Raw genomic sequence first — 14,935 nt, 5'->3', positions numbered from 1 at the left:
CAATAAAATGAAAAAAAGGACCCACCTTAAAGAATCCCGCTCATTATCCACCATGAGTTCAATCTAATCCTCGGAGGAGAATACTTCCACTAGCCATTTATCACTCACTGCAGCCAGACAAGAGAAGAAAAAAAATAACGATGCATCAACAAGTTAAACAATTCACTCTCAGCAAAGAGGGGGGTTCAATTGTCCGATTCTTTCTTCCTTTCTTTCTTTCCTTCTTTCTGTCCTCTCTGCAGGGGCTCATGTGCAAAGCTTTTTTTCTCCCCTCTCCTCTCCCCCTCTTCTCGTTGCAGCTACTCCTCAATAAACTCCTGTTCTTCTCGTCGACTGCAAGACCACCCTCCCCCCGTTTCTCACCGCCAAGCTGCGAGATGAGAGAAAATCGCATGCAGAGAAACAGAAAGAGGGAGAGAGAGAGAGAGAGAGAGAGAGAGAGAGAGAGAGAGAGAGAGAGAGAGAGAGAGAGAGAGAGAGAGAGGAGTGGTCCTGTATCTTGCACCTAGAAATTCCTCTGCTGCTTCACTGTGTGGGGAACTATTCACTGATGGGCTTTAAGTAGGCGGGATCTTCAAAACCCGTCTCCCAACACGTATCAACTACACACATTTTCAGATTTAACAGCATTTTATCTAAAAGAAGATGACTTGTTTCATGTGATTTGGCTTCTAGAGCCATATGGAGTCTTTTAAGTTGATCTCCATCATTTCTTTGTTGCAAAAAAAAAAGAAAAAAAGATCCTATTTGGGTTCCAGATCTGCCCCAAATTATGATCGATTTGGTTTCCTGAGCTGCATTGTTCTGTAATAGTGTTGAACAGCTTTCAAAGGTCAACATCATCGGGTTTTGCCACCATACTGACATTTTCCCAAATAACTATAATCGATGAAAAAGTATATGCGCTCCCTCAGGTTGATAACATCTGCAGCTTCAGCTCCAGCTTTTACCATTTTCAGCACCACGGACAGCACCGGAGCTTTCAACACTTCAGCAACAATATGCCATGGGGGAAAAAAAGTGCTTTCAGTTCAAGGGTTTTACCTGTTAGTCCATCGTAAACATGATTTGATCAGATTCCCTAAAACATTTAAATCAAATCTCAAGTGAACAAAAACAGGCAGCTGTTATTTATTAAAGCTTCTCAGTGCAAACCATGAAATCAAACATAAAAAAGGTTATCCTGAACTATAGCTAATGATGCCATTTGAAGGAGTTTACTACAGTAGTTTTCCCAGATATATTAATATGCAATTCTGAAATAAGGGTACGCACTCAATGTAAACAAAGCACTTTTATCTGCATACTTCACTCAATAAATCTGAATACAAATGCAATACATCAAAATTGTTGGACAGAAACAGCTCTGCAATTGACACCACCTGTGTTGACCTTTGGCTATTTCTGTAAATAAACAAACACTTGTGGTAGTTGGCAGCCATTCACAAATTTTGCTTGTAAATTTTCAAATTAAGGACACATTAACCATCAAAATTACAAAACATTGTGCAGATTTTGTTTATTTTTTTATGATTTTACTTTTTGACCAGTTTTCATGGCTTTGCAAGGAGTCCCTTTAAACAAAGCTAAACTGGAAAAGCTATGTGTGGAAAACTAAGTCCACCCTCACTCCTTTTATTAGATTTAGGTAGGAATGTAGCAGCCAAGTGCTGCTGATCAAATGCTCCTGATTAGCTGGTCATCTTTGGTGCGACCTCCTTGATAGGAACAGGAGTTTTGACAGTTTGCTGGTCTTGAGAAAGACAACAGCGACAGAAACTAATGCTTGCAAACCTCAATGAACTGAAGCAATGCTGTAAAGAAGAGTGAGCCAAACTGATAAAGTCATGCAGAAAATGGCTACTTCAAGTTATCACCGCTGAAGGTGGTTTTATAAGCTGCTGAATCACGGGGTGGACTGGGTTTTTCACTCGTTACTTTTCCATCCTTCAGTCTGAGAAGGACCTTTTGGTTTTTTGCAGCTTCTCTGAGCATTGCATGGTCTGACCTTGGGGTGAATTTGCTGGGATTTCCACTCCTAGGAAGATGTGCAGCCACCCTTAATATTTGCCATTGTCAAATAACCTTTCTCACCATAAAATGATGAACATTTCCCAGATTGATGGATTGCAACGGTTGATTCTCTTAGGTCATTGCTGATGTCTTTCCGTATTGACATTGTGTTGACACACACCTGTATGCTTCAAGCCAGCAAACTCTTAAAACTCCTGTTTTTACTGAGGTGGACATACACAATAATAATAAGTTAATATATGTGATCAACAGCACCTGGCTGATCTTTTCCCTGCTAGTTGTTATGGAAGCAGCAAGCATGTACATAGTTTGTCACACAGCTTTTCATTTTGGCTTTGTTTTTGCTTAATAAATAATGCAAGGGTGGAATCTGATGTGTGTTTTTGTACACCTGTGGTCAGATTTAAATAATTTTAGAACCTGGTAAAGACCAGATCATTTTTATTCAACTCTGATATGTAAAAACCCAAGAACTGAAGGAGGGTGTACTTTCTTTTCCCCACTGACTGTATTTCACTCAGAAACTGTGTTCATCTGAACCGGGTTTCAGAGTCTCGCTTAATCACACACACACACAGGAAGGTTTGTGATAATGGATGGCCAGACAAGATGAGGTGCAGAAAATGTACTGCAGCTGTTGCTCGTATTTAAAGTACTGTAATTTGCAGCAAATGAGCAGGAAGGAGCTCCCCATTTGGCCCCCAGGACTCTTTGACAGTATAACTGGCTGCTGATAGACGCACTAGATGCCGCTGCAGTCAGACCTTTTGGCCTTTTGCACTCCAGATCTTCAGCCAGCCCAGAAAAATTCACACCCAAGCCTCCGCTCCCCCTCTGGCACGGTGCTGTGTTTTTTGTAGGATGAATGCGCAGGACTGTCACAAGTCCCATTAGTGTATGCTGAGCGTGTCAGAGCGCACTCAGTGTTCAGTTTGAGCTGTTAGGCCCAGGGGCTATGTATTCATCGGGGCATTTAAATATTCCAGCGGTTGCCAAAATGGCACCAAACACAAGCGTGCCTGCTGAGTTCGATGGCACACAAGCGGAGAGCTTTTCAGACCACATATAGATACTTATCTTGTAATTTATAAGCAAAGCATTTTGTCACAATATGTCTAACTTCTAACAAAACAACTGATTTTTTTTTTTTTACATTATTTTATTTGCTTTGTGCTATGAGCATGCCTGTTTTGTAAAGTTCAGAAACAAAGCTGTTTGCCCTCAGCTGGTTTTCAATCACTGTTCTCTGTCTCAAAAGAAGCAAAACCACAGTTTCATCCCGCTTTGATCTTTTTCAAAACAACAGTGCCGGTCTGCTGTCTGCGATCCGATGGGCTGGAAAAAATGACACCATACGAGGCGCTGACATACTTTATGAACGCAGCAATTTTCCAAGGAGGAGCTCCAAGGTCATTTCAAATGAAATGTGTTGACGCAAAGCTGCACAGATGATTTAATTACATCCTCTGTGTGTTTATGGATTTAGTCTTTGGATCAGATAATTAGCGTGTGTCCTTAACAAGGTTGAACACCTGCAATAGGATTTCTGTGCTTTTCTGAGTTACCTTTCATATTAAGAAATTATTAGCTTTGAGTTTAACAAATATGCATGAATTAAAAAAACCCACAGAGGCTGCACCAACATCCATCCCCCTGTTTTCTTTACCCACTTTTTTCTTTCTGGGTCACGGTGAAGCTGGTGTCTAGCTGTCATTGTGCGAGAGGTGGGGTAACAACTGATTACTACCGCATCCGACCACCTTAGTAAAATCAGGAGTTTTTAAAATTTGCTGGCTTGGAGCATACAGGTGTGTGTCAACACAATGTCAAGGATATAAAGGCATCAGCAAATGACCTGAGAGAAGCAACTGTTGCAATCCATTGATCTGGGAAATGTTCATCATTTTACAGTGAGAAAGATTATTTGCCAGTGGCAAATATTTAGGGCGGTGCACCCTCGCAAGTCCTGCACCATCATTATTGATGCAATTAAGGGCTTAGTATTCTTTAAAGGAATGCATATTACTCACCCCCTTTTATTCCAAAGTTATAAACCAAGATCATCTTATGTAGAGAAATGATAAAGTTGTAGCCGTTTTGGTCAAACCTTGGAAAAAAGCTTCATCTGAGATCTTTCATGATCTGTCAGCACGTTTGTTGTAATTGACTCTCAGCCACTACCCCGCTAAGTTTTTAGCACAATACCTGTAAAATTCACTGAGGACAGCCATTTTTGTGTATGCTACAATTGAACAGCTGTGTCAGCCATCTTGAACTGGGTTGACTCCAAAAGTTTGTCAATTGTAGATGCACCACAAAAGTGGGCAATAACTTAAGCAAAGATGTTGTGCAATGTGTTGCCCTCAAAGTATGTAATGGGAAGGATGCTCAGCTACTGCCAAAGCAAATTTTAGCTCAATATTTGTAAATTTGAACCAGGTCGGCTTCAAAAGTTAATCAGTTTTAGACGTCAACTCAGTTACTGCTTTCTGAAAGTTTTAATTAAAATTCATTTTGTGGTTCATGAGATATTTTGCTAACGATACAGACAAACAAACGAACACACACAGGGACACAGGCAAAATTATCGTTATGCCTCTGTGGGTGATAATCAAGCTCCTGATATATCCATTCAGATAAGGACTGCTCTCACATTGAACTCGACCACTGAACTAACTCTGAACCCGTTGGGATTTGGCGAGTTGTGTAACAGGATGAATTCTGTAAACAGGTCCTTAAGTGTTCTCAGTGTTGTAACACAAAGCACCCAAAGCAAGCACAAACACACCCATAAATACACACACAGTCTGTCTGATATAGCTTCAGACATTCATGTGGGCACACAAACACACAGCCAATACTTCTCGCACATGATGCATAGACAGTAGCAGACCGTCCACTGTGTACACTAATGCAGCCCACGCCGCAGCCTGTTTTCTCTTTTCTATATTTAGTCGGGTCCAGCTCACTGATTGAGATGATTAAACAAATGAGGACCCTTCACTGGAGATGAGCCAGGGCTTGTTAAGGAAGAAGCAAAGGGGTCAGCTGCCATTCGACTCAGGTCATTAATAAAGGAATTCAACATTTTTCAAACAACTGAAGACAATCTCTTAAGTTCATGACAAAAATAACCTGATGAATCATCTACAGTACAGATACTTGATTCGGTGCATCCGCTGCTGCGAAAGACAATGCTGTCACAAAGAGAACAAAGGTCTGCTTTAGCCTCTTAATAAACTTTATCTTTATGGATCGGTTCAATAAGATGGAGGTTTGTGTCAGGCAATAAAAGGATAATAAATAAAAGCCCAACCGGATGAGATCTAAAAATCCCAGAAATGGTTTAAAAAAATGTTTCAAATTCCATGTAAAATCCCATTTAGGGCTTTGACACTCCCTGGTGTGCTGCATGAAATGCTGCTAATGAAGTCATGAATCGTCCTGGTGACCTCACAAAGCCTCGCTGATATCCGCAGGTGAACAGCCCACAGCCGAGCAGCCCACCTCCCACCACGTCATCTCCCTCAGCTGCCTCTGCCTTTCCTCGACTCTAATGAGTTATTGACCCCCTGCGGATGTGTAAAATAGAGTAGGTCCTCATGGTTCTTTATTGCACACGGCAGCTGGTGTGTTTGTGTCTGCTCGCGCGTGTGTTTGTGAGTGTGTACACAAACACGTGGTCCTGTGTAATGCTGTTTATATGCGTGCTCATGCGCTATGAGCTGCAGGGAGGGGAGTCGCCTGGAGTGGGAAGCCGGTGCCTGAGAAAGGTGTGACTTGTTTCATTCCTGTCAAAGCTGCTTGGGTGATGTGTAATTTAAGCACTGCTGGTTAAATCTGCAGAAAGGAAACACTTGTGAATGCTACTTTTTTTAACCATTACAAGCACAATATATTATACAGTTTTGTGGCACAAGCCTTTGCAGGCACCAGTGATGGTCCTATATGTTAAAGCACCTGTTTCCAAACTTTTCAGCTTCTGACCCACAAAATAACAGTGACAGAAACTCATGACTCCATGTATCTTTGATTAAAGTATGCAAACATTACTCTTAGGCAAATCAAACAATGGTTATAAGGACAAAAAAAAACACCATTATACTATTTTTAGTAGCTTAACTTTATTACATAGCATTTAATCTCTTATAACAGTTATAGTTAAAAACATTTTAAATAACAATCAATTTAAAATTTCTTTTTGTTTCTGAAACCCATCTTAAGATCCTAAATTTGATGTTTTGATCCACAGTTCATTCCTGACTCCAACTTTGGAAACCACTGTATTAAGGCATACGCAACCATTACTGTTACAGGCTGGCAAAACTTAAAATATACTGTTTAAATACACTCACTAAAAAAAGAGTGAAGCATAGTGGTAGAAATTAAATGAAACTGCACATGTTGAAAGGTCAGGTGACTGTACTGTAAATATGTGTAGTATCAAATCAAATGAATAACATTTGGTGCTGTGGACACACTGCTGTTCCCATATCAACAGGATTTGGTACCCACTCAAGACTGGATACAAATGTTGATTTGAGGCGGAATGGAGTCAAACAGTTGTTGTATCTTCTTCTGCACCAACTCAGCCCACAGCTGTTGTAACCGGCCATCATGATCCAACAAATTATCCCTGAGTCGGCATTTATCTCCAAGCTGATCCCACACGTTTGATTGAGGAAAGATCGGGACGGCCTCACTAGCCACAGGAGGACACAAGCCATGTGTCAACAGGTTCCATCTTGTTGTCTCTAGATGGGAAAGGCAAGTCACTAAAGCAGCCTTTACAACCAGATGTAACCTGAAATCATACCTAATGACTCCCTACACCACGATACCAGGAGTAACACCAGTGTGTCTCTCCACAACATTAACAAGATGTGCACTTGCTGGCCTGTGAATGAAGAACCGAGAATCATAGTTGAACAAGATATAATGCCACTTGTCATCAAACCATGCCTTCAGGTTACATCTCCACTACAAACACAGCCATCTCTGTGCTTGTTGTTAATGGCTGTGTAGACATGGGATGGTGAACATGTAGTTGCCAAGGCCATGTGTGATGGCACAAGGTTTTTAAAGTGTATCTTTTTAAGGAGGGCAGGTGCAGATCTGGTGGGGTTCTGTAATGCTTGAAAGACAATGCAATAATCCTTCCTTGGTGCGATCTGTTTTGGTGACCAGAACCTTCATGGACTCTTGGTTCCAGAATTGTGCCATTGTCTCATCCGTACAATTCAACCACCTGGCCCCATGCAAACCTACAGTATGTGAACTATTAATGTCAGTGTCAATTTATTTACAAAGCACATTTAAAGCCATGCAAGTTGGACCAAAGTGCAACAAAGCAAACCAAAAAAGAATAAAAAATCATTTTAGTAAAACAAAGACAAAACAGATTATAAATAAATAAACACATCTAAAAAAGTAAAGCGCTGAAAAGCTAAATTTTCAATTTAAAACTCAAAACAAACACAATCAAGCTCTACTAGAATCAAAACCAATGAAAACAGGTGGGTTTTTCAGACAACCTTTAAAATGAGCCAAAGTCTGAGTAGATGTTATTTGAGCAGGTAGGTTGTTGTGCAGAGTGTGACTACCTCTGCTTTTGACTTTTGTTTGTGGAAAACCTCACAGTGTCTGATTTTGGGAGAATGGTGGCATCAAAACTTCACCAAGTAACTCAGCAACTGCCTGATAACACTCTACCTCTACCCTTTGTGCCCTCTGATGTTCTTACTGCCAGCTTTTTGCAAACTAATTCATTGTTGGTCTACTTGTGTTCCAAATTGGACAGTGCCTCACTTTATTTTGTCAGTGAGAGTATTTGCAGTAAACCAAATCCTCCTTCTATATGTCTTCTGCAGGAAAAAGAATTAGCTTTTTTTTTTTTTCTGTTTTTCATCCAGCACCTCCATATTGTGTCTATAGCGAAAGCAGTGCCTGTCATCTGGTGAAGAGGTGTAGAAGAGAAAAGGAGGAGTCCGTCACCGTGAGTGTTTGTGCCTACAGCACACACACTGCAGCAGGTTGAGCTTTGAAATGTTCACTACGCATTATACAGCGAGTCTTTCAGCAAGGGTGGGCGCATCAGCTGGAGAAATTTAAAGGATGGCCAATAAACCACGCTGAACTTTTCCTCCTTTTGCCTGTTTTATTTTCTGTGGCCTTGGTGCAGTGCAGGAAAAAAAAAACAAAAAAAAAAACACTGCGCTTGTTGCACCGTGTGATAATTAAAAGCCAAAGGCAGCGTGGTGCCCATTTAGCAAACACTGAAATGGTAATTCTTTACAAGGACGCTGCATTGTTTACAAATATTGAACACATTAGCAATGGCAGAGGTGCTGCGCAGATGTGAGCATCTAAACAAAAGGCTTTTAATGGACTCATGACCCAAAACTGAAATAAAGCCTTTTGTTTTCACACACGACCAAGTGTTGAAACATGAACGCTTTATTGCCTCTAATCAATGCAATGATGGCTGAGATGCAGACAGAAATTAGCCCTGAATCAGATCAGATATCAACCGACCCATTCAGATTTACTGTTCATCACCAGTGCACATATATTTGTGAGCTAGTGGAGCATGAGGGAAAGTGTCCAATATATCAGAAAACAATTACGTTTCATTAAAGAGCTTGAGTCTATTAGCTTGAGTCTATTAGCACTCAGGGTATGTGTTGGGGATGACTGTCAGTTACTATCTTAGCTCAGTATCAGTAAAGCTGACTCAGTTCTGGCCATATTTGCATTTGTATTTTAAAGTTGATTAACCTCTTATCTGGCTTAGATTTGACTGACCTTATTGACTTAGATTTGAATGCGGAGCATCATAGATTCCACTAGGTGTTTTAAATTTAAATACCACAAAGTCAAAATGGCTGTGTAGGCCCACCCCTTTCGACTGAATCCTCTTTTAACCTACTAGGTTGATCTATGGTCTCTCCAGAGGCAATAATATCCACTAAGTACTAACTACATACGGGTTATAGTTACAGTAATTTGACTTCTGAGGTTGTAGTGTTACCTTTACAGAGAGACCAAGCTATTGTATGTACTCTAAAGGGATCAAGGACATCTAGTTGAATTTGGGTATGCTTGTTCCAGACATGTTGGTTATTTTGGAGGAGACTGTTAACTAAGGTGGCCATCTTGATTCAGGTTGACTCTAAACATTAATCAGCTGTACATGTCAATCCAATTATTACTTTCTAAGAGTTTCACTAAAATCCATCCTGTGCTTTGTGAGATATGTTGCTAACAGACAAACAAGCACACACACAAGACCAGGCAATTTTCATGGCTGCCTGCCTTTCATGACTGCAAGTGATAATGAATAGGATTGAATCTATTGTATTTTGAATCAGTTTTCTGTCGTCCCTTTTAGATAATTTGACTGAATGGTCTAAATGTCTGCTCACCCCCTAAAGATGGGCACAACGTTGTTTGCGAGGTTTGAACAAAAGGGATCCAACTTTGTCATTTCCCCTCATAAGATGATCTTAATCTAAATCTCCAGCATGAGAGGCAGCAGGCGATATGCTTGGAAAGCTAGTCCTTTAATTCAAAGAACCAAGCAGCGAGGTAAAGGAAGGGTCAGGGAGAGATTGGACTCTGAGGCCGGGTTGTTTGTTTGGGCAGTGACAGTGTGGGCTTCTCCTGACGTCATTTGTCAGGACTTGGCATTGGCTGGCCTGGCTGCTGACATTTGCTTTCCCACCATGTGGCCCCTGTACTTTGAGGCCAGATGGCAGATGATGCCTCCGAAGCAGACAACACACACACGCACACATGCTCGGGCAAGTGTGTAGCTGCGCACACTCACCGTCAAGTTTCCCCTTCTCTCAGCAGAGCGAGAGGTGAACGAGCAGCCGAACGATTTATCACCCAAAGTGATTTATAAAGTCCTGATAGAATGCCAGAAAGTAAACTTGGAGAAAAGTAGTTGTATTATGATTGGGATGGGCCTGATCGATGCTTTCCTCTCTCAGTAAGGCTCATCTTGTTTGTGCAGGGTGAAATATCATCACTTCGCTCTTACACCTCCCCCTTTATGGAGACTGCAAAATTTGTTTCTCTTTCACTCACTGTCTCATTTCCACTTCCTTTTTTTTTTTTTTTTTCCCGTTTGCTCACCTCTGTTTCTCCCTCCACTGTAAAGGAATAATCCATCTCATGTGAAAAGTAACAGTGAGCAGAGGTTTGCTGTTGAACCGTGTGTTTTGTGATAAAGTCAAAGAAGACAAATACCGAAAGACAAACTTGAGGCACCTGAGTGTTGCTCTGATAGGAGCGGAAACCGACTTCGTTCATCATCGGTGAACGTTTTATCCATCATAACACGGGTGGAGAAATGAGGGGAACAGTAAACCTCAACAAGCATCGGCATTTTAATCTTCCTCAAGCAGCTTTTGTAAAACAATATTTGTTTCTCTTCAAACCACAAAAAAAAAAAAAAAAACAACCGTCACGCGAACTTAAACTAGCACCGACAGGGAATTCACATAGTGATCAGTCTTTAAGCTTCTTTTCTCAGCAGATTTTTTTGTTTTTTTAGTTGTTGTTCTCTTTGCGCTGCTTTTTGTGTATCTCACCAGATTATAAGTTAAGCAGTTATTTTCTGTGATGAATTGAGTCCGACCTTTTCAGAATACGTACAGAAATAACGCAGAGGTACTGCACATTAGGCTGATATTTTCATCTGCTACAGCTCAAGGAGCTGGATGACATTTTGAAAAATGTGCATAATAAGAAGGAATGAAAAGACTGATCTCACTCTCACATGGCACAAAAGGGGTCAAATCAACACCCTCCTTGTTTAGTGATTATTTAGACCATGGTTCTTGTGGAAGAACGGGAAGCAAAGAGAGGACCTTATTGCCCTGAAAGCATCTTAAAGTCCTGATGTGAAATTAATCCAAACATGGAGTTTGTCAGTGAGTGCTTTGAAGCTAAAGTTGGAAAGATTTCTGTGCACATGCAGAACAGATGCGCCTGATATTTTTGCAGGTTACAAAAATATTTTATCTGTAATGTAACATAACTGTTGTCCTCAAATGACCACAAGGACTTTATGGTTTCTGATTGAAGTTTTACTTTTCTTTCTCAGGTCTGAAGTTTTTACAATTTTTTATCACCACTGTAGAGTATTTTATTTTGATATTTATTTGATATTTTTATATCCTTTTTGCTCCTAAAACAAAGACATTTTAAAAATCTTAACAAACTACACAAAGTGCTTTCCTTTTCTTTTTAGTTTTAGTTTTTCTTTACTTTTTATAAGTACAACCCCCTTTTTAAGGACAGCTTTTAGAGTGAACCCAATTCAAGATGGCCACCACAGTAAACACGTAACTGGCTAAAACTTGGTGAGGTGGTAGCTGAAAGTCATTGACAACACATACTCCGAGAGCTAACACGTTGCACAACAGTTTGTGATATTGTGTGACATTTTAGAAAAAAGTTACAAATATAGAAAACAATGTGGTGCAAAAACACAGTAATGTTATTTTATTTTACATGTGATTCTTTGTTTTTATTTATTTATTTCTAATTGTTAACTAAAGGATGTTTTTATGTTTACTAATAATGAAATTTCCAAATTGGTAACAAGATTTTGTCTAAATACAAAAATTTGGGCTGAAATTACTGAAAATGTAAGTATATAAGTAAAGAAATGTACATTCAGTTAGTATAATAAACAGAATACTATAATAAAAAACTGGCTAACCCATTAAAAATCAATTTGTTATTTTCTTTTTTTTATATATATATATATATATATATATATATATATATATATATATATATATATATATATATATATATTTGACACATGTTGAACTCTGTTCAGCGTTTTGAACTCTTGATCTTTTGGCTGGGAGGCATCAGCACGAACCAGCTGTCAAATTATTCATGGATCTTTTTATAAACAGGAAAATATTATAATTTTATCATTTATACAGATATAACTTTGAAACTAATGAAAATGGGGTTTTGTTTTGAAAATGTCCATACTAAAACAAGACACCTACCAACAAATAATTCCACAAAGAATTACAGAAAATCTTAGATCTTTTTAAAAAATTGCACATAAAGTGTTGTATTTGGATTATTAGGTTGTTGTAAGATTTAAAATAAATGTTCGTGAAAATATAGTGAGTTCTCAAATGTATTTTAAAAGTTTTTTACATTAAAAAAGTTATTTTTTACATTTATCTACATGTTATTTTACATCTAAGATGTAAATTTGGTGTCTACGTCTGTAACTAATCATATTTCTATGTTTGTAAAAAATACAGGAAAAATCTGCTCATTTTTATGTCTTTAAGCACAAATGTATCCTGTTTTATTTGAGATCTATGGGAATGAGATAAATGTATTTTTTCAGAGTAATAAATCAAATGGGAAACCTTGTAATAAAACCTCCTCAGTTATCAGAATACACACAGTGAGTTCAAACACTGTTGTAGGTAGGAGTCATAAACTCAATGGAAGTCCCAGTAAGGACAAAACTGTCTTACCCCTTCAAGAAAATCTTTACACTGAAGAGCCTGATAAAAATATAATGACATATTTGAGTCATGCGCAAAGAGCAAAGTGGTGAATGAAAGTCTGAGCTAAAAGGAATAATGAGATAACCTGCCTGTTGAAGATAAAGCGGAGGTGTTGAGGTCATCAGCTCCACAGTGGCTCCGATTGGACGGTGGCTCAGTGGAAGATGGGGGTGGACCGTGCTTTGAGAGTTTTCTAATTAATCTAAGTCCCCCCTTTAAACTATTTCAATTTTATCTGCTCGTCTACCACGTGCAAAGCCCCCTGTGTGATGTGAGCCCATATCTTAATTACTCTCAGATCACTGATACCCCCCCCCCTGCACACACACACACACACACACACACACAATATCTCCTAAAGAGAGACAGAAAATCATTTTACAGCTGAGCAGATAAGTCCCTGTGCTCCTTTTACCCCCCCAACCAGCTCACCGCCCTCCCAGAAGCACATCTGACAGTGCTGTAATGACAGACGGGCAGCAAGGGGCCTTGTTCTGATAATTCATCTGTTACATGCAAGTAATGAGCCCCCCCTACACACACACACACACGCCGGTGATGGATTTCAAATCGAGTCCTTGCAAAAATATTTCAGTTTCAAAGTGGACATACTGTACGTCGTTATTAAGTTATTAATGACCGAGGCTGCTGGAAGTGGCTGCTGCAATAAAAAAAAGTTTTTCAAGTTGACAGAAAGATCATTACGGGATGTGTGTTTTAACATCAGTAATGCACCAGTGTGCGGAGTGTTTGCAGAAGATGTGTCCTGCTTCACTGCCAACCTTTGAGGCTACTAATCACCAAGTTGTGTTCTGCCTTCGTCGGACTGCGTTCCCAGTCAGAATAAATGGGTCACAGATCAGTCACCGGCAGCATTAAAAGGTGTAACATGCTCACTCCTACGGCTGCTGGGGATGCACTCGCTTCCGATTTAAATATCACACATCATGGGAAACCCTGTTAAAAGTTTTGTCGATAAATGTTTAATGTACGTTTCACAGGCGATTAAGTATTTCTGCACCCTTAGGAGCAAGTCCAGCTGTTTGAAAAAACAGAAAAGCATTTGCAAAGGAATGTAGTTCCACTCATGAATATCTAAATGGAACAACATTTGGACAAAGAGCATGATGAAATCTCATAAAAACACTCACGCTTGCACAGTGAAAGGCCTGAAGCTGTTTGACAGTTATTCCAGGTGACTTATAGACTTTAAAAGGACTGAAAGTGTGTCGTTTGGTGCTAAAAATAATTACTAATTCTTGATTCTACGTATGTAAGAGCTTGGCATATGTTTTGATGTGCAGAGTCATGTGGTTCTTTATTTGCAAAGGTGGGGGGAAAGTGCCAGAGGGCAATGCTGGAGCTTTGAGAGTAGCTCTAAGGCTTTGCAGGCAACACAGGCATGTTGTTAAATTAAATACAACACCGGAATAAACACTAGTAAGCAACTCCAACTCAATGCATGTTATAAAACACTAGATTTCGTCTTTCTGATCCGCCTGGGCGCACACAGCACCCTAAAAGCACTTCCATTTCATTGTGCCTCTGTGTATCCTCTGTCTAAATTAGAAAAGTAAAACCACTTTTTATTACAACTTAAGATTCTCATTAAAGTCGGGCCACCGCCATGAGAATAAACATCATTAGTGCAACTGTTACCGCACAAAGCAACACAAATAGTCACCTGGTTTTTTGGGGTTTTTTTTTGTTTTTTTACAAGTTTATTTATTTATTTTTTATTATTTATCCTCCACTGGTGGATGAATCAGCCTGCAGTTGTCTAATCACCCCCTTTCACTCCTCCGGCTTGTTACTGCGGCTAATCATGCTCATTTGAATGGCTCACATGTGTAATTACTGCTGTCAAGCAGTCCTGGGCCCTGACAGGTCAGCTTGCCTAGAGGCCTGAGCCCATTATGGAGGCGCTAAGTTATGATCATAGCTATAGGCCAGCTGTAGTAATACAACCCAGGGGAGCAAATGGCAGTCCCCGTCTCATTGGGAAAATAAAGTGTTTGTTTAACTTGAAGCAAGGCTGCTGTTGCTTTGATTAGCATGAATGACCATAACTCACTTATGGCTCATCAGAGGCTGCTGTTTTACCAATCAGGTCGTTTTAGGAGGCTGTAATGATAAAAGCACTGCAATTTTTTTGTTTTGTTTATTTGTTTGTTTTCCTCCTCTGACAGGAAAAAGAAAGTCAAAGCTAGTGATTTTTGTGATTGCGCAGGGAGGTGGAGACTATAGTCACATATTAGGGAAATGTCTGTGTTAGGATCCTATTTTTACTAAGGACGCAAAATGTGACACTCAGCGGATTTTCGCCGGGGGGCAAGGAGGGG

General features: G+C 39.8%; 1 protein-coding gene across 3 annotated transcripts in view; it reads right to left on the bottom strand.

Moving 5' to 3' along the window:
- kcnd2 (potassium voltage-gated channel, Shal-related subfamily, member 2) overlaps positions 1 to 14,935 on the bottom strand; it is a 73,552-nt gene that overhangs the window by 55,688 nt on the left and 2,929 nt on the right. The window contains exon 3 of one of the 3 annotated variants that reach the window (XM_025003652.2): positions 26 to 107. The gene's annotated coding sequence lies outside the window, so the exon portion shown is untranslated. Of the gene's footprint in view, positions 1 to 25; positions 411 to 14,935 lie in introns of those variants that run through there. The other 2 variants (XM_017405920.3, XM_017405922.3) reach the window with 2 other exon arrangements.

Source organism: Kryptolebias marmoratus, linkage group LG11, assembly GCF_001649575.2.
Source record: "Kryptolebias marmoratus isolate JLee-2015 linkage group LG11, ASM164957v2, whole genome shotgun sequence".
Classification (NCBI taxonomy): domain Eukaryota; kingdom Metazoa; phylum Chordata; class Actinopteri; order Cyprinodontiformes; family Rivulidae; genus Kryptolebias; species Kryptolebias marmoratus.
The sequence above is the reverse complement of the archived record's forward strand: the minus strand, read 5'-3'. Positions and strand labels throughout refer to the sequence as shown.